Raw genomic sequence first — 12,352 nt, forward strand, 5'->3', positions numbered from 1 at the left:
TCTGGTTTCCTTCAGGGCTCACACCTGAGGGGGAGAGATGGGCTTGTAACAGCCCACATAGTGCTATGTGGTAAGTACCATACCGTAAGAGAGGTATGTTCAAATCAGTAAGGGAGTCTCCAAAGCCTTTTCTTGAGAAGGGAAGTAAAATCCTGGGTAAGCCTGTGGGGAGAACAGAATGGGGAAGTGCGGTCTTCGTGCTCTATCCTCTAGGGGGAGCTCCTGCACTTTCTCTGAGGTCTGAGAAGACCGTATTTCTAGTAAAGATAGAGCTCCCTTCAGTAGAGCTGGGTTAAGATAAATGCTTCGGTGCCTCTTGGTCTTCTCAGATGTTTCCTATTGAATTGCTTCCCTCTTTGCTCCTCCTCGGAGCTGGTACTGTAGGAGGACTCGGAGTCCTCTTCCAACTCGAAAAATTGGCTTCCTTCCTTGGTAGACCAAACAAAAACCTGAGTGGAGTCTCCCAGGCAGGAGGGTGACTCATCTAGGCACAAGTCATACTTCCTAGCCCAACAGCTCACAAGGATAGAGGACATAAGATTTGGGGATGATGTTCCCATAATTGTCACTTGTGCACATACTCTAGGGGGTGGCCTTTGTCAAGGTATTGAAAGGAGGTGGCAAGACAGGGTTCCGAAATTTGGGACCCAGACATACTTATCACTCACCACAACTAACAGATAAATTTAGATATTTCTATTTTATTTTTTAATTAATTTTTTCATTATCATTTCATGACTACAGGAATTTTTGATTTAAGATTCTCTTGGGAATTTTGCAAAAACTTGATTCAGAAATTTGCTATAATTTATTTATTGCAGCAACTATATTTAATAGGAAGATACTTCTCTAATTCCTAGATTGAGTCCCTTCTTTTCATCATGTATGTTTTTAAAATCCATCAATGTTTCCATTTGCATACTCTTACATAAGGAAGCCAAAAATAGTCTCTGATTGTCTCACATGGGAAGTTAAGATAGAGTCTCTCCAAGTTTGTATAACATCCAAATGAAGGGAAATATGGACAAATTATTTTTCACCTAATTTAACTTTTATTTTTTGACATAGAAAAGTTGCTTATTTAATGTATATCGCTCGATGAGTTTAGAGATAAGTATATATTCATGAGATCGTCACAATACATACCACATTCATCACCTCCAAAAGTTTCCTCCCACCCTCTTTTATTATTATTACTTTTTGTGCGTGATAACATTTAACATAAGATCTTAGCAAAGGCTTAACAGAAGATTTAACATAAAAGCTTATCAAATTGTAAAGTATCCAATCGGTATAGGCTCAGTGCTAACTGTAACTTTACCATTTGATTAATACCTTTCAGTTTCCCCCTCCCCCAACCCTCAGACACTGGAAGCCACCATTCTAGTCCCTGTTCTAGGAGTTTGACTATTTTAGATTCCTCATATAAATGGTATCATCTAATATTTGTTTAATGTATTTCACATCCTCTGGGTTCATCCATGCTGTCAAAACTGGCAAGACTTCCTCCTTTTCTGAGGCTAAATAATATTCCATTGTATGTGTACAACACATTATCTTTATCCATTCATCTCTCAATGGACATTTAGATTGCTTCCATGTCTTGGCTATTGTAAATAATGCTGCAATGACTATGGGAGTGCAGATATTTCTTTTAGATTCTGATTTCAAATCTTTTGGATGTATACCCACACGTGAAATTGCTGCATCCTATGGCAGTTCTATTTTGAATTTTTTGAGGGACCTCCATACTGTTTTTCCACAGTGGCTGTACCAATTTACATTCCCACCAAGAGTGCACAAGGGTTCCCTTTTCTCTACATCCTTGCCAATATTTATGATCTCTTGTTTTTTTGATAATAGCCATTCAATAGGTGTGAGGTGATATCTTATTGTGGTTTTGATCTGCATTTCCCTGATGATTCCTGATCCAATTTACATAAGTGTAACCAAATTTACAATTTTAAAAGATAAAATGGATTCTGGATATAACCCTAGCATCAGGGCTTCTACAGATTCTGGGCAAAGAGGAAACTTGTGCTAAGTGTGAAATTTGGGGTTTTGGTATGTTGCTTCTTCTTTAGAGACTGTGCCTGAGACTAGCCACAGTGCTACAGGCCACAACATGAGCACCTTGAACTTATAGAGGCAGGACCTTGGCATCCCTTTCGGCGGCCTTGGGATTACTTGCTACAGGGACTATTCTCAGTCATACTTTCTAATATTTTTGAAACTGGAGTGAATCTTATAATAAGTGTACTTTTACTGCTTTTTTAAAAGCTAGAGATAGAGTGTATCTTTTATAATTGAGGGCATCTTCAAGTCAAAGGGACAGTATACATAACTGATTTATAGAACTTTAGATTCACAAACTGTTATAGCTAGTAGGCATTAAAGATGAGATGATCCAGCAAATTTTAAAGACTTTTTCCATTTTTTCCTAAATCTGGCCTTTTTTTTTTAATTTTTTTTTCAAAGTTTTTATTTATTTTTGGGACAGAGAGAGACAGAGCATGAACGGGGGAGGGGCAGAGAGAGAGGGAGACACAGAACCGGAAACAGGCTCCAGGCTCCGAGCCATCAGCCCAGAGCCTGACGCGGGGCTCGAACTCACGGACCGCAAGATCGTGACCTGGCTGAAGTCGGACGCTTAACCGACTGCGCCACCCAGGCGCCCCAATCTGGCCTTTTTTGAAATAAGTCTTTACCGAAACTCTAAAGAAACCGATAGATAAAAGCACAGTGAGATAATAGGTAACCCAGCACACTCACCCTCCTCTCCACTGACCTACACTCTTGAAAAGAGCCTTTTGGAGTGCCAAGGTGACTCAGTTGGCTAAGCGTCCAACTTCAGCTCAGGTCATGATCTCACGGTTCGCGGGTTTGAGCCCTGCATCTGACAGACAGCTCAGAGCCTGGAGCCTGCTTCAAATTCTGTGTCTCCCTCTCTTTCTCTGCCCCTCCCCTGCTCTCTCTTGCTCTCTCTCTCAAAAATAAACATTAAACATTTTTTTTAATTAAAAAAAAAGAAAAGCGCTTTTCAAGAGCAGTTTGAAGCAATGAAAAGATGCAAGCCAGTTCTTTCATTTTTGGTACAAAAACCAGTATGTGAATCTTTTTCAAATAACAGTTTTATCAAGATATAATTGACATAATAAACTGCACATTTGTAAAGTGTTGATGTTTTGACATATGTATACACCCATGAAACCATCACTGTAATCAAGATACTGAACATAACCACCCCCCCTAAAACTTTCTTCATGTACCTTCCTTTCTACCCTTCCTTTCTACCTCACTCACCTATTCCAACAACGCTGATTATGCTCTTTGTCCCTATAGGGACTCATTTTGATCTTCTAGAATTTTACATAAATGGCATCATACAATACATACTTCTGTTTGTTTGCTCTGACTTCTTTCACTCAGCATAATTATTTTGATATTCATCCACATTCAAGTTCTGTTGCTGACTAGTATTCCATGAGATGGATGTCCCTCTGTGTTTACTCACTTGCTGCTGATGGACATTTGAGTGGTTTTCAGTTTTTAACTATTATAAAGCTCTATAAATATCCATGTACAAGTCTTCAGGTGGACATTTGTTTTCATTTTTCTTGGGATAAATATCTAGGAGTGGAATGATCAGGGCTGATCAAACAGTAGGTGTATGTTTAACTTTTCAGGAAACTGCCTACTTGTATTTTGAATTTTTTTTTTTCAACGTTTATTTAGTTTTGGGACAGAGAGAGACAGAGCATGAACGGGGGAGGGGCAGAGAGAGAGGGAGACACAGAACCGGAAACAGGCTCCAGGCTCTGAGCCGTCAGCCCAGAGCCTGACGCGGGGCTCGAACTCCCGGACCGCGAGATCGTGACCTGGCTGAAGTCGGACGCTTAACCGACTGCGCCACCCAGGCGCCCCATGTATTTTGAAGTGGCTGTACCATTTTATGTTCCCAACAGCAGTTTTGAGCATCTATTTGCTCCACATCCTCACCAACACTCAGATGGTCATTGAAAATTTTTTGTGGCCATTTTAATGGGGGTGTGGGGTATCTCATTGTGGTTTTACTTTGCATTTGCCTAACGACTAATAATGTTGAGCATCTTTCCATATGCTTATTGGCCATCTTCTGTGGTGGAGTGTCTGTACATTACTTAGAAGTCTCTTAACTGCTTTCATTTACTGGTTTTTTTTTTTCTTGTAAAGTTTCTGCAGTTATGAGAATGCTTTGAGGTGTTTTGCTATTTTTTTATTCTAAAATTTCGTTGACAGAACTATTAGATAAACAGCACAATTCGTTGGAAACAAGGAAGATGATGTTAACTAACAGCTACCTAAATAGGTACTACCTAAATAGATACTTATGACATAGAGACTCTTCACACTAATTCAGGCTGGCAGAAATGAAGGTGAATGGGGGGAAATAATGGCATAAAATTGGGAGACTGGGAGAGGTTGAGAGACTGGAGCTGGCAGGGAAATACTGACTGCCCCATCCAAAATCTCTCCTCTCACATTGCCCACATCATGGTCAAACTTCCAGTCTTTTTTCCCCCAATTGCTGTTTTTAATTATGATTACGAACTTTTTGTTATTTTACAGCAAACACGTTAAGGCGATGGGAACCCTAGCTGAGCAGCAAAGCTAACTGCAGGCTATTTCTTATGTAAGTTTCCCAAGAACTTAGAATAGTGCACCACTTGCTCAGAAATCCATATACAGGCAAAAGGAAGTGTATCCATATGCCAGTATTAACATGTAGTGAGTTTTGTATTTTTTTCTTAAAGGACTTTGGGCCTCCTGGGTGGCTGAGTCGGTTAAGAGTCCAACTCTTGGTTTTGGCCCAGGTCATGATCTCATGATTTGTAAGTTTGAGCCCTACATCAGGTTCTGCACTGATGGTGTGGAGCCTGCTTGGGATTCTGTCTCCCTCTCTCTCTGCCTCTCCCTCTCTCTCTCAAAAATAAATAAACATTTTTTTAAGTTGCTTTCAAAAATAATAAAAAAAATAAAAAAGGACTTTGTACAAAAATGCATCAATAAGCCTACAGTTTGAACTGGTCTCTCTAACAAACTTGTTTAGTAGAATGAGGACACTGGCCTAGATTGGTTTTCTGGAGACAGTCTGTCATGGAGTGGAATAGGTGTGACCCCATGTAAAGGACTGAAGGGTTTGGGCAAAGAGGAAAGTGAAGGTAGCATTTAAGATGAGGAAGGGTAAAGGGCTAATTATGGAAGAGGGGAAGATGAGATGGAGAATTTCCAGCCAGCTCTCTTTCCTTTTCGATATTGGGTCTGTAGAGGAGGGGGCATTTTCACTGCTCCCACACCCTCAGTCCACCCTTCTTACCAGCTTCTTTCAGAGGGAGGGGGAGTTGTTCAAGCACTCAAAGCATAGGGCTAATACCAATTATATTCTGCTAGGCGGTAGAGTCTCTAAGCCGATGTTCCCTCATTTGTACACAGTTCCCTTACTGCAGTGCGCTGGGTCAGGGCCTGGCCATTCTCTCTTTCACCTAGGAGCTTCAGCATCAATTGCATCTGGTCTGTTCCAGACCTTTCCATCACTCTCGAGTGATAGAAGTATGCAAGCCTTCCTTAGATTCCAGGCCTAAACAGCATAATCTCATGTGGCTTAACAAAGATGTCTACACTGGCAGATAATAGGGTACTTACTTACCACTTAATAAAAAGGTATTTTATTTTCCATGTGGTTATTGTTTTCATGTGCACATTCCTTAAGTTGAGTGGTAGAATTTCAGCCACTAAACTGAAACTCTCACTCTCCCATAGTTAATCTTTTTTTTTTTTTAATTTTTTTTTTTAATTTTTTTTTTTCAACGTTTATTTATTTTTGGGACAGAGAGAGACAGAGCATGAACGGGGGAGGGGCAGAGAGAGAGGGAGACATAGAATTGGAAACAGGCTCCAGGCTCCGAGCCGTCAGCCCAGAGCCCGACGCGGGGCTCGAACTCACGGACCGCGAGATCGTGACCTGGCTGAAGTCGGACGCTTAACCGACTGCGCCACCCAGGCGCCCCATCCCATAGTTAATCTTAAACAAGGTCCCAATCCAAAGGGACCCCCCCAAAAGAGCCAAAAGTGGTGTCCAAGACAGAAGGACTGAAGCTAGGGTCAAAGTGCCAGAAGTTCAGAGGGTAAATAGAAAGTAGTAACAGGCTTCCCTTGAGTTCCTCTCTGGGTAGAGAGAAAACCATCATTCATCAATCCACCCATCCATCCATCCACCATCCATCCATCCATCCATCGACTCATTAACATATTTCTGAGTTCCAGACCCTGGGCTGTGACTTTATCCTATTGCAGTGAACAAGTCAGACACCTAGTGAAGGAGTTAGAAAAAAAGGGGTGTATGTGGATTTGTCCCTCAATGAGAGAGATGATATGGCATTGTCCCCCCATTCTTGGGCTATGTTGAAGCTCCTAACAAAGAGAAATTACGACTAAACAATGGACCCTACTCATGAGAAAGTTTTGGGGATTCTGGGTATAAGCAGTACTGATTTGAGGATCAGGTGACAAAACAGAGCAAAGAACTGGAGAGGTCTTTGTTTCCATTTTTTTTCTGGAACCCAGCACTGACCTGTAAAGTAGGTCTTACTACTATGCATCAAATACTGTTCCACTATTGTTCTTCTCCTCTTTCATATCTGTGGAAGACTTCTCTGTGCTTTTCAGCCCTCTTGCAGTTGAGTGGGGCCATAGTTCTGGCCATTTGCAGTCTGATATAGAGAAGAGCTGGTGAGTAACCAGTAAGCCCTTTCTTTATCTGGCACCTCTTTAAGCCTGCTTGGTTGACCAGGGAGGTTTCCTGCTCCTGATAGGACAGCTACAGGACTGTGAAACCATTCTCAGCCTAAATTGTTGACTTTCTATATGGAAGATAGTTGCTCTAAAGGGTTGTCCAGATCTTTATTTATTAGGTTTTATGACAGTGAGAAATAAACCTTTGTTACGGTAAGCCCCTGAGACAGTAGTATTTGTTCTTGGTGTGGCCAAGTCTCACCTAGCTTCCGGGACTGACAGTTGGGTTAGCATTACAAATAGAAAGACTGGCACAGGCTAGCATAGCAGGGGAAAGAGAAAGGCCCTTTAGAGTTACTTTGCAGGCAGTATGGGGCACTGTGCAGGCAGGAGAGGAAACACAAGATGGATGCTGTGTGATAATTGTGGCTGGCAAATTGCTATGTGACACATACGTGCAAGGTACCTTTTTGGAGATTCTCAAGAAATATCTGAGTGAGACTTTTATGGGGTGGGGAAGGGTCTGTCAATAAAGGAAACTGTGCATTATTTACTATTAACATGACTTCATTTGTACTCACAGGCTGGTGCGACTAGGTGTCTTTAGGTATTTATCGATTGAGTTTTGGGTTATCTTTTGTTGAGGAGAGCTTGCAATTCTAGAACTGATTGTAATTCTTCACCTTTATTCCTTTCTTAAAGAGTACACTGACAAGCATTGCTCAAATTGCTAGAAATGTCAGGACCTCCCTAGAGTTCATGTCTAACCTCTAAAGTTCATGAGACTTACCTCTAAACTTCTAGGGATGCCATGTTTTCTTGGTGAATGTAATTTGATTTCAACTTCATAGTTGTCTCTTGAAACTGAATACAGACAGGAAAATACTATCTAATGGAGCCATATTACGATTTGCCAGTTTTAGAAATTCACTGCACAGTTCATACTATGTATCAAAATTCATGTGACCACTTTCCAAAATTACGAACTTGGAAAAAATTAAAAGCTCTTTGTGTGCCCCAAATCAATAATTCAGAACAGTTCAACAATAAGTACAAAGCATGATCTTCAGTTACCAAATGGTCAATCTCCCTTGTCCAATTTGAGTTTGACTACCTGTATTTCCTTGAAGCTAGCAACAATGATCTTATTGTTTACGTGGTGCTTCATGGTCAACCTCTCAGATGTCCTGACATCATATTGGAAAGAAAATGCAGTCTTATGGGCCTATAGGAATCTGACAAGCTAAGCCTCTCAAAGCTTTTGACACTCCAAGACAATTAGTCTTGTAGCAGCATCTTTTTTTTTTATATATATATATGAAATTTATTGACAAATTGGTTTCCATACAACACCCAGTGCTCATCCCAAAAGGTGCCCTCCTCAATACCCATCACCCACCCTCCCCTCCCTCCCACCCCCCATCAACCCTCAGTTTGTTCTCAGTTTTTAACAGTCTCTTATGCTTTGGCTCTCTCCCACTCTAACCTCTTTTTTTTTTTTTTTTCCTTCCCCTCCCCCATGGGTTCCTGTTAAGTTTCTCAGGATCCACATAAGAGTGAAACCATATGGTATCTGTCTTTCTCTGTATGGCTTATTTCACTTAGCATAACACTCTCCAGTTCCATCCACATTGCTACAAAAGGCCATATTTCATTTTTTCTCATTGCCATGTAGTATTCCATTGTGTATATAAACCACAATTTCTTTATCCATTCATCAGTTGATGGACATTTAGGCTCTTTCCATAATTTGGCTATTGTTGACAGTGCTGCTATAAACATTAGGGTACAAGTGCCCCTATGCATCAGTACTCCTGTATCCCTTGGATAAATTCCTAGCAGTAGCAGCATCTTTTTTGAAAGGCTCCTATGACATAACTCTGTAACTATACGGTTAAATAAATCTTAATAAAATAAATCTCCATGTTGCTTCAACTTCTAAATATTATATAAAGGGGCAAAAGTAGGAAGAATATTAAAAGTCTTGGCCACTTCCTCCAGAAACAGGACAGTCACTGTTCACATTTTGCCTCTGAGTTATCCATATATGTCTTTCTGGGTAACAAAAGCCCTATTTTGTTTGAGTGATGGGCAGAGAGCACTTGAGGTCAAGAAAGATAAGCCACCACCCAAGCTGTGAGGGAGTGAACTGGGATTGGGCTTGTCCCATCTCCCTTTGCCTGGGATTGGTCTAAGAGCGAGCCTGGCCGGTATCTGGCCAATGCAACAAAAGGAGAGGTCTCAGGGAGACTTCCTGAAATTTTTCTTCCTGGAAAAGAAACATAACTTCAAAGAAGGAAGTTTTTTACCCCAGTCCTTTCCACCTTTGAATGTAGCCTCGTGAGGACTTAATATCTGAAGCTGTAGTAGCCATGAGGTGGCAAAAGATGGAGGACCAGAAGGACAGACAAGAATCTGGGTCCTCAATGAGACCATTGCACTGCTAAGCCTGCCTTCTCCAGGCTTCTTTTTAGGTGAGAAAATTAATCATCATTGCGTGAGGCCCTGGAGACTGGATTCTGTTATTTGCAGCTAAATGCATCCTTATGCCACAGCTGTCTATGCACTGAAACCAACCTGCAAGATTTACAACATGCCTTCATGATGTATGAGATGTAATTCTGAATTTTAATGTGTGTCTGCCTTAGTGTGAGGATTCATGTGTAAGTGTGACAGTAGCAGTTAATTTAGCTGAAACGATTTTCTTCCTCTGGCGTTAACTGGTAAAATGAAAGATAATGAGATTTTAATCTCTTCAAAGCTTTTTCTGTTTCAAATATGGGAGTGTGTTTCTACAGCGTGGGGCACTTCAGCTAATACTTCATCGAGATTAAAAAAAGAAATCATCACAAAGAAAAATGTTTTTTCTTTTCTTCTTTCTTTTCTTTTTATTGTGCCTATATGACAAGATGGATGTTAGCTGAACCTAATGTGGTTATCATTTCACAATATATGTAAATCAAACCAGCATGCTGTATGCCTTAAACTTATACAGTGATTATATCAATTATTCTCAGTAAAGCTGGAAAAAAATTTTAAAGTAAGAAAACAGCTTGAGTCATTTGAATGAATATTGCTAATGTGATTTAGGCATTTATTAAGATGGAGATAAAATGCTATACTTAGATTTACATATGATTACTTTGATGTAGTTCCTTGCAGAATAACACAGGAACTATGATTTTGAATGTGACAGACACACACAATTCCTTTTTTTTTTTTTTAAATAACTTTAAAACTTAGATGCTTTTTCACCTCTTCTAGTTCAAATGAGGGGGAAGCACTCCAAATGTACATTCCGGGAATCCTGCCTCCTTTGTCATAAACTTCGTTGCAGGGAGAGCTAAATGGAAGCCAAACTTCATTTGATGAACCCCAGATGGCTACGGATTCTGGATGTATTAGTGCTGGCAAGGGTATGGTTGAGAAGGACAAAAGGAATTGCCCAAACATGGTGTTAGAAAAAAATCTACACAGATTCGTTGACTTGTGTTTCAAAAGTTTGGGCTCCTGACTGTACAAGCAACCATGGTCTCAAGTCCTCGGGTCACAGCAGTGCCAGAGCTAACATCTTTTTCTGGATAAAAACAAACTGGGGTGGGGGCGCCTGGGTGGCGCAGTCGGTTAAGCGTCCGACTTCAGCCAGGTCACGATCTCGCGGTCCGTGAGTTCGAGCCCCGCGTCGGGCTCTGGGCTGATGGCTCAGAGCCTGGAGCCTGTTTCCGATTCTGTGTCTCCCTCTCTCTCTGCCCCTCCCCCGTTCATGCTCTCTCTCTGTCCCAAAAATAAATAAACGTTGAAAAAAAAATTTTTTTAAAAATAAAAAAAAAAAACAAACAAACTGGGGTGGTGTACATTCTTTGTCTAAAATGTTGCCAGTGTATGAGTTTTGCAGAGGACTCAACTTTTACAAAGAACTCACATTTAAACAAAGCTGCACTGATACAATAAAAAAAACCCCAAAAGTCATGTACCAGAAAAATGATTCCTAAATAGTCTCTTGTTCCAGACATCTAGTCTCTGGGAAGGTTTACCTCTCTATTCTTGGTTTGTGTTAAATCATGTAATGTTTTGCCAAAAGCCACTCCTATCATCCATAGCCGCTTACCCACAGAACTTGGGTTCATTGGTACAGTGAGGTGATGGTTGTGTCACTCTCTTTCCAGCCTGTTGGCCTAAAAGTCCTAGAAGAGGCTGTGGACCCATGATGGGTGGTGTTCATGTCTAGATGATTCCCAGTGGCAACACCAGGAAGATTCAGCAGTTGCAGCCTGAAGGAAAAATCCCAACCTTTGCCTAAGAGTAACGCACAGGACCCCACACCACACTAGAAATAAAACCGTAACAACCAAAAAAAAGCAGCTACGTGTTAAAAAGTTCCTGTTCACACTTGCCATTCCCTCTGCTAGAATGCATGCAAAAAAGCTTCTTTTCACAGCGGTCAGAATTGTACATCCTAACCAACCCTCACTACCTGGACCCCTCTTTGTTTCTCTCCTAAATTGTCTTCCCTAGTTCCTTTTCTCTTCGGCCAGTATTCCTCTTTTCCATGGGCAGTTCCACTGTGGATCCCTCTACTCTTTCTCCCTTTCTTTTTCTTTTCTTCCCTTTCTTCCTGCCTGCCTTTCTTCTCCTCTTTCTCTCTCATTCATTCATTTCCTACTATATGTCAGGTATTGTTCTAGGATCTGGGCCTACAGCAGTAAATGAAAAAGAAGACTCCTGATATTGTGAAGTTTATATCCTATGGGGGGAGGTGTGGGGGGGGGAATATCCTAAAATAAAAGGGGAACTTTGGGTCACAAGAGCTTTGAAGAGAATCAAACTGGGTAAGTGATAGATGGACCTGGGGGCTGGAAAGCAGGGAGACTGCTTTAGATAGGATGGAGATCCTGCTGGGAGGGATTAAAATTAGGTTGAGACCTGAATTATAGGAAAGAATTAGCCAAAGGAAAAGTGTTCCAGACAGAGAGGATGGCCATGCAAAGGCCTTACAATAAGAACAGCGTAGCAAGTCCAAGCAAGTGAAAGCAAGCTGGTGTGGTTAGAACCTGGAGAACAAGGATGGGAGTGGCACTAAGACATGAAGTCAGACGGTTCCATCTGGCCTGGAAATTAACATAGGAGGTTTGAATTTTATTCTAAATGCAATAAGAAGTCAGGCCCTAGCAAAGTAATGCATTATATATCCAGAACATTGACCATTCACTGTTTAGTTCCTATGCATTCTCCACAGGCTGTTCCTATGACGATTTCATGATGGTGATGCACGCATGAAGAATTTATTACAGGGGCGCCTGGCTCAGTTGGTGCAGCATGCAACTCTTGATCTCAGGGTTGTGAGTTCGAGCCCCATGTTGGGTGTAGAGATTACTTAAAATCTTAAAGGGGTGCCTGGGTGGCTCAGTCAAGCGTCTGACTTCAGCTCAGGTCATGATCTCACAGTTCATGAATTCGAGCTCTACACACAGTATGGAGCCTGCTTGGGACTCTCTCTCTCTCTCCCTCCCTCTCTCTCTGCCCCTCCCCCACTCATTCTCTCTCTCTCTCTCTCTCTCTCTCTCAAAATAAATAAACTTGA

This window comes from Lynx rufus, unplaced genomic scaffold (assembly GCF_022079265.1).
Source record: "Lynx rufus isolate CCGP_SWC_20201006 ecotype Redwood Valley unplaced genomic scaffold, mLynRuf1.p SCAF_10, whole genome shotgun sequence".
In the NCBI taxonomy this organism is placed as follows: Eukaryota; Metazoa; Chordata; class Mammalia; order Carnivora; family Felidae; genus Lynx; species Lynx rufus.